This window comes from Rhinopithecus roxellana, chromosome 11, assembly GCF_007565055.1.
Source record: "Rhinopithecus roxellana isolate Shanxi Qingling chromosome 11, ASM756505v1, whole genome shotgun sequence".
Classification (NCBI taxonomy): domain Eukaryota; kingdom Metazoa; phylum Chordata; class Mammalia; order Primates; family Cercopithecidae; genus Rhinopithecus; species Rhinopithecus roxellana.
Genome location: NC_044559.1, coordinates 38,261,048 through 38,268,843, shown reverse-complemented (window position 1 = coordinate 38,268,843; position 7,796 = coordinate 38,261,048). Strand labels below are relative to the sequence as shown.

The 7,796-nt window shown below is 49.8% G+C and overlaps 1 long non-coding RNA gene across 1 annotated transcript in view; it reads left to right on the top strand.

Moving 5' to 3' along the window:
- The first annotated feature begins 222 nt into the window (after positions 1 to 222).
- Positions 223 to 7,796, top strand: part of LOC115900443 — a 56,664-nt gene continuing 49,090 nt past the window's right edge. The window contains exon 1 of the long non-coding RNA XR_004060127.1: positions 223 to 323. This is a non-coding gene — a long non-coding RNA (uncharacterized LOC115900443). The remainder of the gene's footprint in view (positions 324 to 7,796) is intronic.

Sequence of the window (7,796 nt, the reverse complement as noted above, 5' to 3'; positions counted from 1 at the left end):
CAGCAGGTGCAGCCAGTTCTGGGCAAGATTAGGCAGCATCCAGGCCACCTGCTCACTCTGATACCAAGACAGAAGTCTTCACTTGAGCCTCTGATTGGTCGAGGGCCAATCCTTCACAGGGTGTAACCAATTGGAAACCTTTAAGGGGCACGTAGGGGTGTTACCAAATTCTTCTAGCTTAATAAAAACCCTAACAACCATTGTAATCAGGGATTTTGAGCCGTTTGCTCCAGCTCGCTCTCTGCGCCTTGGCTGCTTCCTTCTCTTGTTGCTTTGTTCAACGCACCAAGAACCTGGACAACTCAGTCAAGACTCTCCATCCGGTAACACTAAAATTAATTCTACCAGGTGGGGATGGGCTGATGTGGCAGGAGGGGGCCTGGTGCCCGATGGAAATGTGGCTGGACCTCCATCTGGGGAGGACTTTGGAAAAGGCAACAGGAAGCTGGCTTAAGGGACTGTCCCTGGGACAGCATTTCTTCCTGTTTAATGCCTCTTGGCCAGGAGTGGGTCAGGTCTGGTGGCCGCCTATGCAATGTGAGGGGCTCTCTTTAAGTAAAAAAAGAAACCATGAAGTTGTCCATTCAAAATTAGGTATGAACATTAATATTCATTTAGAATGAGAAATAACAAATTACGCACTTCACAATGCCAACAAATACAGAAACATACAATCATGTGAGCGTGTTGCCAGGGCTTCTCCCGGTCATGAGGTTTCAAGTAAGCAAGGAACTCTGAGCTTAAGCTTCCTCAGCTTCCCAGTAATTGGAAATAATCTCTGCCCTTAACAGCTCCCTTGCTGGGAGTCAATGGATGTCTCTGCCCTGGAAGGTCAGATCACCTCGTACTTCCCACCCATGAAAGTAGCAGCTACTCTTTTGGTGACCAGGCAGGACCACAGGGGCTCTCTAAAGCACCACCTTCAGGAGTTTAGCCTGGCCCACCTGACCTGGGGAAGGGACAGTGTCAGGGAAGTTTCCTACAGTTCTGAGCAGGGCTCCAGCACAAGCCTTCAGGGGCAAAGCCTCTGACCCAGGCAGCAATAATAACCTACTCCGGAGATTGGTGACAGGGATTCATTCGTGCACCGTTGTTGACCGAGTGCCCCCCCCCCCCCCCGCATGCCAGCACAGTGCCAGAGCGAGGGGCAGATCACTGAGAACCACACAGGCACAGCTGAGAAGGTTTAAATGTGTGACGTGGGTACACAGCCTGCACGTATTAGTTGCTCATTAAATGTTGGCTTCCTTCCCGTCCTCCCATTTGCCAGGCACCCTACTAGGCAGAGGCAGCGCCCAGCACAGAGCAATGCATTCAGCAGCCCACATGCCAGTGCCCTAGAAGGACAGGCCACACCTACTTCCCACCCATGAAAGTAGCAGCTGCCCTTTGGTGACAAGGCAGGACCATAGGGACTGCCTTGGCCCATCCCCGGACAGACCCAGAAGCAGGCTCCACTTGTGTGAGGTTACCCAGCAGGGCAGGGGCACGGCCAGGTCTCCTGCGTCCGAGTGACTCCTCTCTCACTGGCCCTCTTAGGAAGCGCGAGGCCCTTCCAGTCCCCTTCCTGTCTGGGCTCTCCTGGCCCTAGCGCTCCGGTGAAGGCAGGGGTTCTCGACCCCAGCTGAGAATCACCGCAGGGTTGGAGACCGGAAGCAAAGCCCCGGCCCCAGCATCCCGGCCATTCTTAGACCTGGCTCCTGACCACCTGAGGCAGGGGGCTCCAGGTGGGACGCGACATCCGGACACGAGGAGCTCCCAGGTGTCGCTTGCGAGCTGCACCTCGTCTGCCCGCAGGCCCGCAGAGAGGCTGGGGGGTCGCGAAGGAGGCGGCCAGGGTGAAGCTAGTGGGGGTGCTGGGATGAGTTTGGCAGGAGTTGGGCTTGGGGAGACAGCGGTGCGAAGCGCCCCTCGCGGGGACGGAGGTGAGAACAAGAGTCCGAGGTGTCCCCTCTCAGGGGTCCATGGTGGAAGGCTGGAGTCGGAGGGGGGAGCCCTCCCTGGGGACCGCGGCGGGACGTGTCCTCTCCCGGGAAGACCCTTCCTCGTGTCGTGGGCGGCGAAGGCGGGGAGTGTGGGACGAGCCACCTGCTGGCGCAAAGCTCGGGGCCCGCACGGTCTGGCCGCGCCACCTGGTGGCCGCTTGGGAAAGCGCAGCCCGGTCTCACGACCCCTCCGGAGCCGACTGGGTCGCGGGAGCCTAGGGGCCGCGGGCGTGTGCGGAAGGGTTCCTCCATCAGCTCCAGCACCCCGCGACCTTCGAGTCACGACCTCATCCTGGGGCGCCTGGCCTGGACTAGCTGCGCCTCTTCTGGGAGCGCCCACTCTCGCAGCTCCTATGGTCCCCGGGGATTGGGCCTCCCCCGAGGGACCCCTCTTCCTCCTCGACCGCCCCCGCCGCATCTCTTTGGCTGTGTCATCTTGAACAAAATCTCTCACTGGCCCTGATCTTCAGTTTCTTCGTATTTTAAAGGTGGGGGAGGGCACTAACAATACGGCATGCAGGGCTGGTGGACCACTGAACGGCACGATCACCACAGCGGCCGGGTGAGTCGCACCGAAGGCTTTGGTCCAGGTACCGGGAGGCTGGAGATGAGATGTGCAAGCGGGGCAGGGCACTTCTGCACCCGTGAGTAGGAGATGCAGTGCGTGACCGTCAAAATCCCCTCCCGAGTCCGGGAGCTTCCGGGGCAATTTCCAGGACCCCCAATTTCCGGAGGTGGACTTTAGCCAACCTGAGACCCCGCAGGCCCTCCCATGGAGCCGGGTGCTGCTGAACAGTTGTCGGTGATCCCCCAAGTGGAGTCCAAGCCAGGCAAGAAGCAGCCTCCTGGGATCACCAAGAGAAACCTGAGTTTGGAGAAGACGAAATACTACCTCTTATTAAGACAGGATCAGTTCCAGTCTCAGGGAGGCCTCGCTGGCTGGAGGGCCTTACCCGCTTCAGCATCCCTGCCCAGGACCCAAGCCCTCATGCTTCCCCCAGGCTGCTGTTCTCACAAACTGTCCCCACAGGGAGGCTGCAGGGAGCATTGGATGAGAGGCACACGCAGGACTCAGCACAGGGCCTGGTGCACAGTAGGTGTGCAGCAAACGCTGGCTGCTCTCCTTGGTTTTTCTGTGTACCTAAGTCCCACCCAGGGTCCTTCTCTACGTGGAAGATGCTGCAGAGTAGAGATTTGAGGATTAAAAGGGAAAAAAAGCAATAAGGATGAACAAACGCACGATCATTTTATTTGGGCAGCTCATAGTCTGGAGAGGAGAGGACAGGTGAGAACCTTGTTATCCTGTAACAGGAAGGGGTAGCAGGGGACGGAGTGGGAGCATGGAGCACACAAGGGTGACTGCTTTCAGGAGTCAGGGGATGCCACCTAGTGGAGGTGACATGTGAACCGAGCCTGGAAGGTACGACTTCATTCATCCCAGAAGAGAGAAGGATACCTCAGGCTGGGAGAGCCACTAGTGCCCTGGTTCTCAATTCTGACCACATATTGGGTCACCTGGGAGACCTTTTAAAACCCCAGTGTCCAAGTGGCACCCCAGATGAAGAATGTCTGAATCCTGGAGGGTGCTTTGGGCTAAATGTCTGTCTCCCCAAAATTTATATGTTAAAACCCTAACCCCAATGTGATGGTATGAGAAGGTAGGACTTTTGGGAGATGATTAGCTGTAGACGAGGTCATGAGGTTGGAACCCTCATAATAGGATTAATGTCCTTATAAAAAGAGAAAGAGCCACAAGATCTGCCTGTCTCTGCCAGCCTGCCTGTCTCTGCCTGTCTCTCCGCCTGTCTGTCCGCCTGCCTGTCTGTGTGTCTGTCTCTCTGCATCTCTGTCTTTTTCCCTCTTTCTGTCTGTCTCTCTCTCTATGCATGTCCCAGGAAGAGGACCCTCACCAATAATCCAACTATTCTTGCTTTCTGACCTCAGACTTCCAGTCCCCAGAACCATGAGGAATACATTGTAGTTTTTGAAGTCACCCAGTCTATGGCAATTTGTTAGAGCAGCCTGCACTCACTAAGACGGCAGGGAGGGTAATTTGTTAGGGCAGCCTGCACTCACTAAGATGGCAGGGAGGGGAATGCTATGAAATGTCTGATACTCCCCAGGTGTCAGTGTGCAGGCAGGGTTGGGAACCACTCAGCAAAGGCTTGAAGGAACAAATTCATATGTCCGCACAGGGGCCCAGAAGTAAACAGCTCAAGCAGAGGCAAGAAACAAGGGGCAGGGGGGCACAGTGGACCGTTTCCTCAGAACCATGGAAGAATTCCAACTAGCAAATAAGCAAATAATCATGACCTTTAATTTGCATAATGTGGACCCCTGACAACCACCATGTTTGCATTTGAACAGCACTTGCTATTGCCTCAAGAAGAGAGTGGCTGAGAGGTCCAGTATAACTGGTAGTGAATTTACCTCTGTTTCTGAGGATGCTGCTGATTCATCTTTGGACACTCTGAGCCTGGAAAATAGCCAGCATTCAGTGAATGTTTGAACTGAAAGAACAGCCCTTCAGTGTGATCATGGGCTCCTACTTGAGTGGCCAGTGTTGATTGCATTTGGGTTCAAGCTTTTTCTGTACCTTAATTGGGCTAATGTGGTCTGAGGGATGTCGAGAAACTCCACAGAAACCCTAGTGCCTATGACTACTCCCTGAAATCCCACTGTTGGTGCTTTCTGTCTTTCACTGGTTCTTGCCTACACCTTGTCAGTTCCGTTGCCAGAGGTAGGTCTTAAAGGTTGGAGGGGCAGAAAGCCTGCTAGTTGTAGGGAAGAGGGGAAAGATCCAGAAAGACCCCTCTGAGAGATAGCCTTGGCATTGGCCAAGACCTAAGACAAATAAAGAAGACTTAAAAGACAGGTACTTATTTTATTTTCAAATGGGAACCTCCTGGCATTTTTTTCTTGGTTCTTGCAATTTGTATGCTATGCCCTGTAGCAATGTTCACCATTTACGCAGGAACTGATTGATTTTGCTAATCATAGAACACAGTGATTTTTGCAAGATTCTTCCAAGCAAGATCATAAAACATTTCTAGGCTGGGTGCAGTGGCTCATGCCTATAATCCCAGCACTTTGGGAGGCTGAAGCAGGCAGATCACCTGAGGTCAGTAGTTTGAGACCAGGCTGGCCAACATGGTGAAACCTCTACTAAAAATACAAAAATTAGGCCGGGCGTGGTGGCTCACGCCTGTAATCTCAGCACTTTGGGAGGCCAAAGTGGGCTGATAGCCTGAGGTCAAGACTTTGAGACCAGCCTGGCCAACATGGTGAAACCCCATCTCTGCTAAAAATATAAAAATTAGCCAGGTGTGGTGGCAGGTGCCTGTAATCGCAGCTACTCGGGAGGCTGAGGCAGGAGAATCGCTTGAACCCGGGAGGCGGAGGTTGCAGTGAGCTGAGATCATGCCATTTGCACTCCAGCCTGGGGACAAGAGTGAGACTTTGTCTCAAAAAATATATATATGTAAATATATACATACATATGTAAATATATACATATATGTAAATATACATACATACACACATACACATACACACAAATTAGCCGGGTGTGGTAGCACACACCTGTAATCCCAGCTACTTGGGAGGCTGAGGCAAGGAGAATCGCTTGAACCTGGGAGATGGAGGTTACAGTGAGCCGAGATTGCACCATTGCACCCAGCCTGGGTGACAGAGCAAGACTCCATCTCAAAGCAAACAAAACAAAATTTCTAATAACCAACAAGGGAAATAGTAAAAGATTTGTGCTATTCCATGTGTGTGCCAACCAGTTCACATACTGACTTGTTTACATCCTCTCCCAGTCTGGGGTCCCCAGGAGTGACCCTGAGACAAGGATATGAGTGAGTGGTTCTTTTGGAGGTACTCTCACGAAGCCCCAGTAAAGCAGTGAAGAAGTGAGACAGGGAGATGAAGCGGGGTCAATACAGGGTGTGCTGATGAGCAACTGGGGCTCAGGTCCACTGGGGAACTTGGGGAGACAGTATCAGTAGTGAACATGCCACAGAGTTATTCCATGGGAGGGGCAAGGGAACTGGGCACCATATATCCACCAGCTCCCATCAGTCATTGATTGAGGGCTGCTCCCAGAAGCATTAACTCCTTGGCACTTCTAGTTACCCCCGCACATGCCCATGCTTTCATGGCCAGAGAAAATGATCAGGTAAAAGGGAGTTGGAGTGCCAAGACATATGGGTAGGGCACCTGCAGCATCTACTACACAGACCAGCCCATTCACATGCCAACCAATCCATGAACAACCTAGGAGTGTGTCTGCCTAATAAGTGCCAGCATTCCCGTGTACTAATCCATTCATGTAGGCATCTTTTTCAGAGGCCAACTCATTCCAGAGGCACCATTCATATGCCAATTAGTGAGAAAAGTGACGTACACAGAATGTGGCCACTGGAAATATCTCAGGCTTCTGTGAACACAGGTGTCAATTCCACTTTGTAGCATCAGTGTATTTGAAGTGATTTTCCCTGGTAGTATGTTTTAATTCCTTGCTTTTCATTTTTAGTGTATCTGTTAGCTTTTGTGGTTGCTTTGTGGTTACCATGAGGTTTATAAAAAACATCTTATAGTTAACAAGTTATTTGAATAGATGACAATTTTGTTCACAAAGAAAGGAAAAAACGAAAAACCTCTGCACTTTAACTGCATTCCCCTGTATTCTTACTTTTTATTGTCTTAATTTATATATTTTATATTGCCTATCTCTTAAATTGTTCTAGTTATTATTTTTGATATATTTGTCTTTTAGTTTTCATACTAGAGAAATGAGTGGTTGACACACCACAATTACGGTATAAGGGTATTCTGAATTTGTCTGTGTATTTACTTTTACCAGTGAGTTTTGTACCTTCAGATGATGTCTTTGTTGCACATTAATGTTCTTTTTTTCCAGATTAAAGAACTCCCTTTAGCGATTCTGTAAGACGGTTCTGGTGATGATGAATTTCCTCAGCTTTTGTCTAGGAAAATCTTTATCTCTCATGTTTGAAGGACAGTTTTGCTGGGTACCGTATTCTCAGTTGACAGGTCTTTTTTACCTTCAGCACTTTGAATATGTCATCCTACCCACTCTGGGTGTGTATGCTTTCTGCTGAGAAGTCTGTTGCCAGATGAATCAGAGCTCCTTTATATGTTATTTGCTTTCTCTTGCTGCTTTTCGCATTTTCTCTTTGTCCTTGACTTTTGAGAGTCTGATTATTCTATGCTTTGAGGTAGTTTTATTTGGGCTAAATCTATGTGGTGATTTTTGACTTTCCTGTACCTGGCATATTTATATTTTTTCTCTAGACTTGGAAAGGTGACTGTTATTATTTCTTTGAATACGCTTTCTGCCCCCTTGCTCTTATTCCCTCTTGAAAGCCAGTACTCCTAGATTTGCTTTTCTGGGGCTCTGTTCTAGATTTTGTAGGCATTCTTCATTCCTTTCATTCTGTTTTCTTTTCTCTCTGACTGTATTTTCAAATAGCCTGTCTTTGAGTTCATTAATTATTTCTTCTGCTTGGTCTGTTCTGTTGTTGAGACCTTGTGATGTGTTTTTTAGTTCAGCTAATGTACTTCTCAGTTCCAAGATTTTTGTTTGATATTTTTAAAATTATTTTAATCTCTTTGTTCAATTCCTCCGATAAGTTTCTGAATTGCTTTTCTGTGTTACCTTGGAGTTTGCTGAGTTTCCTCCAGCCTGCTGTTTTGAATTCCTGATCTAGGAGCTCACAGATTGCCATCTTGTTTGGGTCAATCACTCACTGGCTCCTTGCTTTGTCCATTTGAAGAAGTCGTGGT